Raw genomic sequence first — 14,554 nt, forward strand, 5'->3', positions numbered from 1 at the left:
TTAAATATTATACCTGCTGGGCCTTTGCAATAAAATGTCTTTTTATAATTCTGTCTGGCTACAGAATAACTTCATACTACTGCATGCTGCTGGTGGCTCCCATGATGGACAGCATGGGCCTAGAGATTTTAAATTACTTGCCCAGACTCGCCCAGGAAGCTCGTGGTGGGATCCTAGCTATAGTCTGGGACTTTTCCTTCCTATCCAACAAGTCCCTCATGGAAGTTTAGAAGCTTCTCCTTTGGTGCCCAGCTGTCTCTCCGTACTTATAACATCTTGTCAGGTGTTCCAGCCTGCTCCTGAACATCAGCCAGAACCCACTTCTGCTCTATTTTGTCCAGGTAATACCTTCTAGCAACTTCCATTGCCTTCTTGGCATCAGTTGTTACCTGGAAGGGTAGTGGCTAGAGGTGGAAATGTGTCCACATGACAGGTTTTTCATAAACATAGCAGGAGTGGTCAAGAGAATAAAACGTCAGGAAGATGAGGAGAAACAGGTCATTTACTATACCAAATGGATACTTTCAATGTCTGTGTTTCCGAGTCCAGGCTTGTTCTGCTCGTGCATTACAGGCCAATAAATCAGGAGACCAGGTTTTGGGGCAAGAAATAGCGACTTTAATTTGGAAAGCCAGCTGAGAAATGGTAGAATAATGTCCTGGGGAACCATCACCCCAAGTCAGATTTCAGGCTCTTCTTATATTAAAAATGGGAAGTGGGAATGCTTGGTTGTTGCAAACTTGGTGTATGAATTCTTTGTTGTTAGAATCCTTTGTTCTTGCAGCTCTTCACCTGGGTGACATCCGTGTGAACCTCCAACAAACAAATGTTGTTTTCTATTCTGTAACTTGTTATCTTTATGTGAATAGAAAGTGTTAATATCCTTCAAAGTCAGAGCCTTGAGAATAGGTTCTCCTGTATATTTCAGGCTCTAGGCAACATTGTTTTACAAAAGGTGCAGAACCAACAAGACTAAGCCTAGGAAACAGGGCACAGGGTTAAAGTCAAAGGAACAGATCTAATATGGAGTCAGATTTTTTCTTTCCTATTTCAGTAGTGCCATGGAGAAGGAAGTTTGGGCAGCTTTTCGTAGGGTCCTGGAGGCTTTCTCTCTCAGCCTCTGTGTGCCTCTGTTGAAAAACCTTCAAAGCTATCTGGCCTGCTGGTAAACCACTCCGCCTTTTTTGCCCTGAAGATGTGTTCTCTTTATAACTGATCTCTACTTTTTGGAAAACAACTCAATAAAAACTCAGTTGGTTTTCCACCAGCCATGGGCAGGGGTGAGGAATAGCACTTTATTATTTTATAAAAAAAAATAAAAGAAGTCTTAAAACAGCACTGGGCACATAGGAGAGAGTCAATAATTGCTTCCTGGCTTAAATCAAAATTGATAGCTCAGTGATTCCATGGCTGCTGTATTTGCTGAGCTTGCAAATCCTTTGCTCCATTACACATTTTTTAACTGAAAAAAAATACATGCATGTGGTTAAATAAATTCAAACAGAGCACAAAATTACACAAGTGAAAGAAGTTTTCCCTCATCCTCTCTTCTTTCAGCCCTCCCTGGAGATGCCACTGTTTACAATCCTTTGTGTGTTTTCCAGATATGCTATGCACATTCCGACCTATGTATGTAAATTCCTTTAAAGTATTACTTATTTTTAACTTAAAGGGATTTAAATCCTCAAGTGTCTTCTGCCCTGGTAATAGAAAAGAACAAATCTGACTCCATAATAGATCTGTTCCTTTGACTTTAACCCTGTGCTCTGTCTCCTAGGCTTCATCTTGCTTGTAAAACAATGTTGCCTAGAGCCTAAAATATACAGGAGAGCCTATTTTGAAGGCTCTGACCTTTAAGGATATTTAACACTTTTCCATTCATGTAAAGATAAGAATTTACATAATAGAAAATAACGTTTGTTTTGTTGGTGGTTTACAGGGATCTGACCCAGGCAGATAGCTGCAAGAACAAAGGATTCTAACAACAAAGAATTCCTATATCAAGATGATTGCAAAAACCAAGCTCGTAGGAAAGGAGCCTGAATTCTGACTTGGGGAGATGATTTTCCAGGACATTAGTTTGCCATCTAGGTCTACAGAAAGTTGCTATTCCATGCCCCAACACCTGGTCTCCCAACTTACTGGCCTGTCCTGCACTAAGGAGAATGAATTTAGACTCAGTAACACTCCTATCTTCCTAGCAAGCTGGGCACTGGAATTGAGGGCAGCTATCCCACACCCAGGGACATACTGTGTGCTCTTGATGGTTCCCCGAGGGTGGGGTGTGGTTTACTCAGGAAGGATGGGGACTATGCACCAAAACTCAGGCAGTATGCTCCTTTTGGGATCTGACCTTGTACCTCCCGCTCCCCGCCAGTACAACACCTGGGACAGTGGAGGTAAAGCAGAGATCTTGCCTGCCTGTGTCCCAGCGTGTAAAAGGGGAATATGTACACTTTACAAGGTAGTTCTGAGCGACAACACCTGCGGGTGCTTGGTTCCCAGAGCAAAAGGAAACCCAGCTCCACTTTGGGGCAACGGGTGTGATCCCCGTAGGGGTCCTGCAGAGGCCTTGGGTGGAGGGCTGGTCCAGGTAGGTAAAATATGTGCTGCGGGCCTTGAAGGGTTAGAGAAGTGTGCAGAGGCAGAACTGCTGCCTCCTTCAGGATGCCCCCAGAGTTAAAGCTATTTCTCTCCATCTCTGCTACTCTCCTCCAACCTCCAGATCCCTGCCTTCTCTCTGCTCCTCCTGTCCATGTCTCTCCCCCCACTTTTCCCCTTCTCCCCTCCTCCTCCCATCTTCTCCGTCCCTCGCTTCCCCACCTTCTCTCGCAGAACCCAGAGAGGATCGCTGGCCCTCCTGCGCATGCGCAGTCGGTGCCAGCTGGAACGAGGGTTGGAAGTTCCAGCTCCGAGCATGGGATCGGCCCCAAATTCTGCTCAGCTCTTTCGCCTGGTAGGACTTTTGCTCCTGCCCCGGCGCCACGGCCACAGCTGTCCAGGGCCAGGTGTGCACCTGCCGCCTCTCGCCCCAGCCGGGCTTCCCTCAGTCCGCGGCTGGCGTCCCCTTCCCCTCTCCCGCCTGCGAGTACTCTTCTCCCGGGCTGCCTCACCTCGGCCGCCGGCCGGTCCCCGCCCCTGGGCGGGCTATGTCCCTGGCGGGCGGGTTCTGCGGACACGGACGGGGGCGGGCGGCTGGGGCTGGGGCTGGCCTCCGAGCGGGGATACAGCCCGCGTCCCCCACCACCGCTTTCCCTGCCCCGCGACCACGGGGCTGCCCTCCTCTCCCTTTCCCGCTCCCTTGGGACCAGCTCAGTGGTGTGGGCGTTGCTCCCCGGGCTGAGAGCCTCCGGCTGTGAACCCCAGCTTCTCCTGGTGGAGTCGGGAAAAGGGAGCGTCAGTGCTGAGCGAGCTTCCTTCTCCTCCCTTAGTGTTTCTGCCCCAGGTAAGTACCTTGAACACTTTCACGTGTTTTGTTGGCGATGCTTGATGATGTCACTGTTTTTATAGTGAGAGGGATTACAGTGTTGAAAGCAAGGCTTGTTTCAGTTAAAAATGAGCTGAAGGCATGAGGCTGTGACATCCTCCATCCTTCCCTCTCCCAGGGTGAAACGTGTGACCTTCGATCTTAAAAAGATAGTTACAGTCCCTAACTAGCCCAGCCCAGCTAGGGTGTGTTAACAGGAACAGCACCACCAGAGGCTTTGGAGACTCAGGGACATTGCAGTCCTAAAGAGCTCCTGGCAAAATTTGGTTTGTTTTGGTTTTTTCGTTCTTCTTAAATTGTGGGACAGACTAGTTGTATAGAGGGAAAAATAATTGTCAAGAAATATTTTTTCATTTAACATCTTTTTTGTGATATTGTTCACACACCATGAAGTCCACCCACTTAAATGCTACAATTCAGCAGCTTTAGCATATTCACAGTGGTGCAACAATTAATATTCCAGAACGTTTTCATCACTTCAGAAAGACCAGTGGAAATGAATGACCTATCCACCCCTTCCCAGTGCTGGTTCTAAAGAAGTTTCTTGGTTGTTCCTGACCATAAATTATCTTGTTACCCATAAAAACTCTGGTAGGAAATCTAAACAGAATTGTATTGAATCTGTCTATCAAAGCAAGAAGAATTAATGTCTTTATGGCATAAATTTCTTCTACCCATGAATATATCTCGGACCCTATATTTTCATATTTCCAGAGCCTGGCCCATGGGAAGTCCTCTTTAATTGTTGGGTTTGTGAATGATGAGATTCTATACATCGTTAGTTGCAACTGAAGCCTTTCACAGAAGAGAAAATAAACTCACTGAAGCCAAGTGACTCTCTGATGGTCAGAAAGAGTGACAGCCAGTGCTGGAGTGACCCAGTGGACTTGGTGTTTGTAACCAGAATTCTCCAGCACCTACAGCTAAGGGGATCAGAGTATTCTTTTATTTTTTCTAAATGGCGTTGCTTTTATTTTTACTTATTTTTTAAAATTATTTTTTATTGAAGTGTAGTCAATTTAGAATGTTAGTTTCAGATGTACAGCAGAGATTCAGTTATAAACATATGCATATGTATCTACATATGTTTTAGATTATTTTTAGTACAACTCATTACAAGAAATTGAATATAGTTCCCTGTGCTATATAGTAGGTCCTTGTCATTTATTTTATATTTATTAATGTGTATCTGTTAATCCCCCTTTTCCTGCCTGCTAACCACAGTTTGCTTTCTATGTCCATGAGTCTATTTCTAGCAGCACCGTTTTTGCTAGTAATATATGCTGGTTGGCTGCTTTCAGTTTCAGTAATTCCACCTTATCTGTGGGCATTTTCCTTCTGGTGGGAATGTGTGTGTTTTGCACACGTGATATAAGAGTTGTGTATTTGGGAGAACTCCAGGCCTCGTGTAGTGCCTGGTACAGAGTGCCCACTGAGCTGATGCTTGAACTGGGAAAAAAACATAGTAAATGTTGGAATTTCCACTATGGTTGAAACTTCCAGGCTTATTTAACCTGTTTAGCCCACCTTAATGTTGGCTGCACCCATACTGGGTAATTTGGTGGAACTTCATGTTATAGTGGTGTAGAGACGGGGCCTTGTATGCTTCTTCTCTTTCCGTTTTCTAAGAGTCATTCTCCTGGGCCTTCCAGATCCTCCCCCAGAAGTGCCCAAGGCTGGCTTGGTGCTGCGCTGAGGCAATATTTGTTAATAAGGCCCTTTCCTCATCTCTTCTGAGCCTCCGTTTCCTTCTCTACACAATGAAGACTTAGACTAGAAAAGTGCTTTTCAGTTTCTTTTAAGCCATGTTTCCTTTGAGAAACAGAAAATACAAATCTCTACTCCCATTCAACATGTAGATTTTGACACATCCTCCAAGGAGTGACATAGCTCTTTGTGGAAAATTGAAGTGATTGTGATTCCAGGTGGCACAGAAAAGACTCTTCAGACATTTATTGCAGGGAGAGGGCAGTAAAGGGGCAGTATATCCCACTTTCTAGTGTGAGCACTGGAACAGGGGCTTGGGTTTATATACAGTGTCCGACGTGGCCTCTCTCTAATTTTTTTTTTTTTGCCTCTCTCTAATCTTGCACAACGTGATAAACCTCTCTCCCTCAGTTTCTTAATGCGTCAAGTTGGGGTGATAATAGTTTAAGTCTTTTGTGAAACATTATACACATAAGACATTTATTTCTCGGTAGAAACAAAACCTGCGAGAGAATCAGGGATTTCTTTAAAAAGAAAAAAAATCTTGTCCACAGCACTCTGTCTGTGTCTATTTTGAAGTTCCTTGAGGGTGAGTGTTGGGTCTAAAGTCCATCGTGGGACAGGTGGCCCATGGGTCTGTGTGCCGCAGATTGCCCCCTCCTCCCCAGTCCTCTTCCTCTCAGTCCAGGATGAAGTTCCCTAGTAGATTTACACAGAGATCTTGTGGAAATGGCTTTTCATTTTATTGTTTCACGAAGAAGGGCTGCCATCATGATCTCTGTAGTCAGCTTTTGGTGACCTGAAGGCTATGCAATTACGTTTTTCTATTTAATAAAAAGAAAAAAAATTACAAGTACAAAATTAGACCTACGGCGGTGGCAGGGGCTCTTGAAAGTGGGGACCATTAGCTTTGTTAGTTTCAGGTGCAGGGGCCTCTGGCCATGAGGACACATCATCGTGCTCTGAAGTTGGAGGGACCACTGGGCTCAGTGGGAATGTTTACTGAGTGTATCTCATGGGCTGGGCATTGACCTATTTGTACTGTGTGTTCCTTATTTGAGACAGTGAGCTCATTTAACCTCAATAGCCTCTTTAACAAATTAGACTTTTTATTTTGAGATATATTGTAGATTCCCATGTAGTTGTAAGAGATAATATGGAGAGGGCCTACGGAATTTTTGCCCAAGTTTCTTTAAAGGTTCCATCTTGCAAAGTTGGGATACAATTCAGTAATGACTCACTAACCCTTTGAGGTTTGTGTTATTGCCCTCATTTCTATTCATGATTAAACTGGGGTTAAGAGGAGCACACAGGCCTGCCCAGGTCACCCATGGTTAGTGTAGAGTCAGGTGAAACGTGGGCTTGGGATTTCCAGGCAGTACCATCATGATGCTCTGTGGCAGGGAGCAGCATTCACTTTGCTTGTTTATTCATTCATTCAGCAAGCATTTATTGAGTAAACTCTGTGGGTCAGATGCTATCATAGGTTTATCTGATTCTTCAGCAGTATGGAGAATCCGGTAATGTTTCCTTCTTTTTTTTAATCTGAGAAAATTAGCTCTGAGAGGTTATATACCCCCCAAAGGAAATATAGCTCATAAATGAGGGGTAGTAAATTTGTACAGATCCTTCTTCTTATGCAGGTGGTACCCTAGGTATTTTACACTTGTAAACTTCCATAATCCAGATATATTCTTGTAAGGCAAGGATTTTTTTTTTAATTGAAATATACTCATGTTTACAAGGTTGTGTCAATTGCAAGGTGTTTATTTTTTCTTGAATTTGGAATTCAAAAAATATTTTTTGAGGGGGGTAAATAGGTTAATTTATTTGTTTCATTTTTTTTAAAATGAGGTACTGAGGATTCAACCCAGGACCTCATACATGCTAAGCATGTGCTCTACCACTGAACTGTACTCTCCTCCCCAAAGCAAGTTTTCTTATCAAGTATTCTGCAGCTAAAGAGTTCAAATAAATTGGAGCTGAAATCCAGGACTTTTGATCCTACTGTGTTTCTTTGCATTATATCCTGCTGAGGGGTGTGGAAGCAGTTCCTTTATTCATTCTTTTATTCAGCAGTTTTGAGCACTGACTTTGCATCAGGGCATGGCTAGGTGCTTGGAAACAGAAAACAAGAAATGACCCTTTTCTGCAGAGGGTGGAAGCCTAGACCAAAAGCTGCGTAATGTGATCCGAGCTGCGGTAGCCATGTGCAGACGCTGAGGACAAACTGTACCCCCGGCTTTGCTTGGGCTTCCCCTGCCTTCTGAATGGTACACACAAGGTCACCGCAACCCAGTGAGGCCCGCAGCCCGCAGCACAGTATGTACCTCGGTCTCCTCTTCCCTCTCGTCAGGGCCTGCAACATGAACATCCCTGACTACGTGCAGTGTGCTGAGGACCACCAGACTCTCCCCGTGGTGGTCCAACCCGTGGGGATCACCTCAGAGCAGAATTTGTTGTGCATCTATAAGCGAATCTCCTTGGTGAGGCAGATCAGCCCGTGCGGCTGGCAGTGGGCACCCTGTATCCACTACAGTCAACACTATGCGCCCGAGAATGGGTGGAGCGACTTCCAGACCCACCGCAAGGTCGTGGGCCTTGTCACCATTACCGACTGCCTCTTGGCCAAGACCTTCGAGAAGCTCCACGTGCAGAAGAGGTGTATGGCACCACGCTTTATGACTCTCGGCTCTTTGTCTTTGTGCTGCATGGGGAGGTGGCCGAGCAGCCGCGCACCGACGTAGCCTTCAATTTACGAGGAATGCAGGGTGATGGAGAAGAGGATCGAGGACTTCACTGAGTCTCTCTTCATCATGATCAAGTCCAAGTGGCTGGACAGTTCTTCCGACAAGTCTGGGGACAAGATCCTCCTGCTCTACATCCTGTTTGAGAAGGAGGACTTCGTGGGACTGGACACAGAGAGCAGGAAAGTCTACCTGGATGCCCGGCCACCCTGGCTATATGAAGGGTTGCTTCCCTACATCCAGAAAGGGATCAGCAAGGAGGAGGGCTGTCTTGTAGCCAAGGCGTGAGGGAGGAGCAACCCGCCGGTTTTCAGACGTTTAAAAGTGAATCCGCCTTTGTTTCAGAGAGATTCTTTTAGGGTTATTATGGACACTTACTCCCGCTTTTCAGCCAATTCCCCTGGTGTGACCCCTGGAGTTGCTGTCCAATAGAGTAGCCAAAGCCACTGATGCTAGGAGAGCTGGGGAGGAGGCTGCTCTGAGCTGAGATGTGCTCTAGGTCAAATGCACATCAGACGCTGAGACTTGTCTAGTAAAAAGAATGTAAACTATCTTGTTACTTTCTTTATTGATTACATGTCAAAATGATAGTATTTTACATACTGTAGAATAAGTAAGATATGTTCTTAAAATCAGTTTCTAGGGTTTTTTTTTGGGGGGGTTACCTCTTTAAATGTGGCAACTGGGAAACTTTCTTTACATGGCTCACATTTCATTCCTGTTGGACAGCCTCTCCTGGGACAGTCTAATTCCTTTGCTTATAGATGTCACGCTGAATCCTGAGGTGCAGAATGAGGCGCTGGTTGAGCTGGGGGTGGAGCCAGTGTCTCCTGCTTCCCAGGTCCAGCACCTGCACGGCTCAGGCCCTCTCTCCCTGCCTGACAACCACCATGCCAATTAAGGACAACAGAAACACTGCCAGGGGCTTCCAAATGAGCTCCTTACGCAGGGAAAGGCGTGTCACGGAGTATGGGGCACAGCAGGGAAAGATTCGTCCTCACTTTATCCCTGTGATTAAGTCAACGGACCCACTTTGCCTTGGAAGTTCAGACGAGCTCTTCTGGGCTGCCTACCCCCCCATCTTCTGCTCTGTTTCCCTGTGTATCTATCGAGATGTCCCTTGGGCAAAGAGGGTGAAATGTCTTTGCCGGGAGGTGGTCCCCCTTTGCTGGGGAGATTGTGAGAATCTGTGTCCCCCCGGCCTACGGCCTCGGGCCTTGACTCTGGAGAGGGCTCATGGCGGTCCCACAGGTGACGGTCGGAGGACCTGGCACGTGCTGCCGGGCCCATTGTGGAGGAGGTGTTCTGCGATTATCTGTGAGTCTAAAATCAGATTCTACTTTCTGGTTTTTGGTAAGTTGGAGGAGAAGATGCCAGAGAATTGATAAAAAGATAGTCCAGACCAGTCCTGTGAGTGACAGGCACAGGGGACCCGAGTCCCACCTGCTTGTGGTGCCTGGCGGGCTCTGGATGAATTTTCACTTCCTCCCTGGACATACCTCTGTGGCTTAAGGAAGGGGCGAGGCATGTCGTGGCGATGACCTGTACTTGTCCTCGCAGGGCCCTGTGATCTACACGGCTTTCTCCCCTTCTGCTTCTTGTAGATGAGTTGGCAGATGTAGTGGTCTGGGCAAAGCTGAGAGCACAGTTGCCAGCACCGTGCCACTCCCAGGCTGGCTCCATTCCCGTCACCTGTCACCTCCTGCTCAGTCCCCAGGTGTCAGTCAATGTAGGTGCATCGGTGCAACGTAAGCAGGGACCACCATCTACCCCTGCACAGAATGGTGGGTGAGCAGTGGAAGCCTGGAGCCCTGCCTCAGCCCCCTGGCCAGTGCCTCCTCTTTTGTCACAGGAGGCACTGGTGACATGTTTGCTCAGCAACTGCTTTGCTCTGAGTCTGCAGACCCACCAGAGTATGCCAGCTTGTCTTTGCCTTTTGAAGTGTGTCCTTGGGATTTGGCGGAGTAGCTGGTTGTGTGCTTAGCCCATAGTGGTTGACACAGTCACCATTGTTTACCCAGAACCTCGTGTACCAGGCATGGCTCTCGGCATCAAAATACAGCAGCGCATTAAACCTCCCTCCTGGTGGGTCTGTCTGTTTTGGTACCGTAAGGGCTCAGCCAGCATCTGAACGTCAGTGAGATAACGCGGCCAGTGAGCTCGGGTCAAGTACGCTCTCCTCCAGTCACTTTTACTCCATTGTTGCTTTTACTATTCCACAGTCATTACTTTTTTAAACAATGCTTTCGTGCAGGAACAGAGCCTAATTCTCTCCTGTTACTCTTGGTGGGAGTGAGTAAAATTGTCCAGCTTGAAATGTGACCACATTTTGTAGCTCAAAAGCTGTCTACACGCATCTAGGTGAAGTTTAGGTTTGGGGCGCTGACCACGTTGGGGTCCCCCGGCAGCGCTCCTCGCCTTAGGCCCCTGCCTTCCCTGGAACAATAGGTGAGGGTGGGTCTCACCGTCCCCTCGTCCCTGTCTTCACCAAACTCACGTAAATTCTTGTAATTGCTGTCAGTTATTTTTGTTCTCATGTGTTTCTAATTTTCGCTGTTCCTCTTTTCCTTTTCCTATTTCCCTTTCTATCTTGTACTGCCCTGTGAGCATGTTGTTGCGTCTGAAAAGTGGACTGCGCACACCCTGCATTGGAAATAGCCAGATTGTCCTCCGAGCTGTCCCCATCGCTTTAAAAAGCAAAAACCTTAACAGTTGCCTTGATCCATATATTATCCTAGTCATCTTTTTATTTTCTAGTTTTTTGGAATTTTTGCTTTGTTAGCACATCACCCACTGGTGTTTGATACCTGTTAAAATCTTTGCTTTGAGGAACCAGTTTGGTCCTCCTTATATTTGGTGACAAATGCGTCCTTACTAAATTTGTTTGATTGTTTTGAAGAAGCGAGATGCGAATTGAATTAGGCGGCTGCTGAGGGATTTTTTCATGGAGTATTTAAACTTTGAAAGTCAAAATCTGCAGCATCTTCCTTTATTCTGACTTTCACACAAACGTGCTTAGCACGCGGTTCCGGGCTGTCGCTGTGTGACGTGCGTGACGGAGCTTCCTGGCCGGTGGTCACTGGTGAGAAAGTGGCAGGCTCGGAGATGAGCAGCTGCAGGGGATGCTGTTGGAGGAAGCAGTCACCGGTTTTATGTTTTTTGTTTTTTGTTTTTGCATTCACCTTCCCCGTGCCATTTACTATACTTTGCCTTCATAGAGAGGCAGGAGCAGGTCTAAACTCCATGCCACTCTTATTTTCCCTTTACGAGGCTGGTTTTTCTGAGTATCAGAACAACATGGCCTTCTCCTAAGTAGCTGGCTCACTTGGATCTGGTGGACACAGGGACCGCTAAAGGGGACCGTAGCTTCCTCTCTGCTCCAGCCAGTGGGCATTCAGAGCCGGGTCTGTGGTTTGCCTCAGCAGCCATGCAGGCCTCCCTGTACCAGCCTTTACTATTAACCCATGTTGGTAGTAAATAGCTGACTCCGTGTCTGTTGCAGCTGACGTCCACCACTGACGGCCGTGTCGTTAGTTTGCGGTAGTGAGTCTCCAACACCCCAGTCAGCCGTGAAGTGACCTTGCATTCTCACCCACACCCTGGTTCATCTCACCCGGGGAAAGGGTTTGGCCACCACCGTCATGCTGGCCATGAGACCTTGTTTCTCCTTTCATGCCCTGGTCAAATTGTGGACACTTCATCCTTCACTGACTTGGTCTCGCTTGAGACATGCCAGACATTCTGAAAGAGTCCATCACATTCTGGGGGGGAACAGAACAGAAGTAAGAGTAGCAAGTAGGGGTCTAGGCTATCTGGGTTGGAAAATGCAGGCTGGGATCTGTGAAGGCTGGGCTGTGCCTTGGACACAGGCCTTTCCCGTGGCTCCCGATAGCCCAGGGGTCGGAGTGAGAACAGCCTTGCCTGGGTTCCCCCATCCTCATCTGCTCACTGGCAGGTGTGTCTGCTAATTCGGAACTGCCCCAAACCTCGGGACCTTCAAAGTTCAGACCACAGGAGAACCTTGAGTTCCTTCTCCTGGGCCTCCTTTGTGAGAATCCAGTGCCTTCTGAGGTGACCAGCGGCAGGGGATGCATCCCCCTCCAGGGAGCTCTCTTCGGAGGACTGTGAAGCACTGTACCTTGCTATGAGCTTGTGGGGTTCCATCCGTGGTCCTTGCAGAACCAGACTTGAGACTGGCTTAGCGATAGAAATGACAGGACTGATTCCAGGGCAGGGCCGGGGGGAGGAACTGGGGAAATTTAATGTGACCTCAAACACCTAGGTGGGTTCTGGGTCTGTTACTAAAATCGGGAGCCTGGGAGGTACCTGCCAGGAATCGAACTCTAAAGTAAATGGTGGACATGAGTCATTTTTAAGATTCCATTTTTCATCCAAGTTAGGACTTCAAAGAGGCACTCGGGTCTATGGCCCTGGGGCTCAGGTGAAGGAGCCGGACCACAGATACACGTTGGGAGTCGTCATTCTTAGCTGGTGTTCACAGCCGTGCAGGTGGATGAGCTCATCTCGAGAGGTGCACACTGAGGCTGAGGCGGGGTAGGGCTGTGCCTGGGTTGAAGGAAAGCCCAGACCATGCAGCTTTGGTGTGTCAGTCAGTGGCGTTTGGGATTTTCAGAACAATGGCATTTATCCTTATGGGTCCTGGGGGTGGGCAGGGCCACCCAGGAAGAAATCTGAAGGGAGGGTTGTGGACACGCGTGCGCGTCTTGGGATGATGCAGAGGCTGCATGGTTCGGGAGGGGAACCTCCTCGGAAGCTGGAGTCGGAGTGGGGAGTGGGGAGAAGGTAGTCACACTCACCTGTGAGGGAGGGACAGAGGCCTAGGGAGTCTCCACCCTAGCGGACTCTCTTTCCCACGAACAAAAGGCCAGCAGACAGAAGATTTGAGGTGAGAAGGGACGGGCGCTGGGAGAGGAGCCAAAGTGGAAAATGGTGGTTGGACAGTTCTGGAATAGTCTCCCTGCAAAATAGAGTTAAAAAAACCCAGACTCTTAAGAACATTGATAGTGACGTTGGAGGAGATAGTTCTTTTTCTGGCCTCCTAAAGGTAAGGCATGTATCCGGGGATACATAGAAGAATCGGGCAGTCAAGTCCGGGGGCTTGACCCTTACCAGGGGGAACAATGCAAGTTTAAAGGGGGAGAAGGGCAGCGGAGGGAAACTAGCCAGGCCTCGTGTCAGGTACCAGTCGGCCGCACTACTTGCGTGTTGCATTCACATCCATGTCTCCCAGGTGGGCGGTGGCAGCCCCCTTTTGCAGATTGGGAAGCCTTCTCAGAGGGGTTAAGGGATTGGTCCTTTTAGCGGCTAGTCAATGCTGTAGCAGGATTCAAGCAGGGCCTTGTCAGTCTTCAAGGGCATGTTCTAACTACTAATACCGGTACCTCCCTGTTGTACCTGGATTGGTGAATTGGGTCAGTTTTGGAGCCTTTCACAAAAAGTACGATTTAAGTGCCTCAGGACTGTTTCACAAAGCTCAGTGTTCTTTAATGGTTCAGAAGCACCGCAGTGATTTTCGCCCCACAGAGGTAAGGTCTTACTCCTTTGACGCTGACGTGGTTGCAAATGAATTACAGGTGCAAAACCAGACTTAGCAGCTTCTGAAGGGAAACTCTCCAGTTCTCCCTTGATAGGCTTTCTTCCACGGGATGTAACCTGCTGCAGCGTAGATCTGAGCTTTCCGTATGGAGTGAGGTTTTGATATCCAAAGTTAGCAAAGAAGGGTCAGATGGAGAAAATCGACGTTAACAATTTATTTTGGGGTTTCATTAGACAAGATGCACTATCGCTTAATGGCCCATATAACGTATGTAATTGAATACAGAATATTGCATTCCTTACTTTCTAATGAGAGCTGTCTTGCAACTTAAGGTTGTCTGCTTTGGAACTTCAGCTCAGCCACTAGGGCACCTGTCAGTGTGTTGGTGTGATTGTATTTACACAGTGCATGTAATCTGGGCTTCCTCAGCCCCAAACACTCCAGTGCAGAATCATAGGCTGTAGCCATCACTTAGATACACAAATAGTTCTACAACTATATGATACAAAAAAAAAAAAAAGAGAGAGAGAGAGATAGATTGCCTTTATCAAAGTTCCTTTGATTTTAACTGCAAACTGTTGTTGAGCAGCTCTGGTTTCCTTTGGATATGAATATGTACATTTCTTTGCATGTAACTTGGATTTTAGACTAGAACACCAACCTCTTGCTTTCCATGAGCCACAAAACTCATAGCCAAATGACATACGTATTGAACATTTTATTCTTTTCTTCTGAGACAGAATCCTTGAATCTGGGACTTTGGCTGTGATTTAGCTTTTTGCTCTTCCCACCCCTCTAGTTGTCTCACTCCTTTTTCCCACGTGGCCTCCAAGAGGTCATGGTATCCGAGGAGCAGGTGGACAAACACCAGTTGATCGCCAAGCAGTCCTGCTGTAGAGTCAGCCCAGCCAAGAGCTAAAGGACATCATCAGATAGGGCTTCCTTGAAGAAATGGGCTCTACATTCAGTTATGAGGGCAGAGTAAGAGTCAGCCAGGAGAAGGAATCAAGAGGGTGACTCAGGTGGCAGGAGCAGCCCGGGTAGAGGCCTGGAGGC

General features: G+C 47.4%; 1 long non-coding RNA gene across 12 annotated transcripts in view; it reads left to right on the top strand.

Annotated features, from left to right (window-relative positions):
- Positions 1 to 3,063: 3,063 nt before the first annotated feature.
- LOC141577226 (uncharacterized) overlaps positions 3,064 to 14,554 on the top strand; it is a 110,667-nt gene continuing 99,176 nt past the window's right edge. For all 12 annotated transcript variants that reach the window (XR_012506079.1, XR_012506080.1, XR_012506084.1 and 9 more), the window contains exon 1: positions 3,064 to 3,445. This is a non-coding gene — a long non-coding RNA (uncharacterized LOC141577226). The remainder of the gene's footprint in view (positions 3,446 to 14,554) is intronic.

This window comes from Camelus bactrianus, chromosome 3 (assembly GCF_048773025.1).
Source record: "Camelus bactrianus isolate YW-2024 breed Bactrian camel chromosome 3, ASM4877302v1, whole genome shotgun sequence".
Lineage (NCBI taxonomy): Eukaryota > Metazoa > Chordata > Mammalia > Artiodactyla > Camelidae > Camelus > Camelus bactrianus.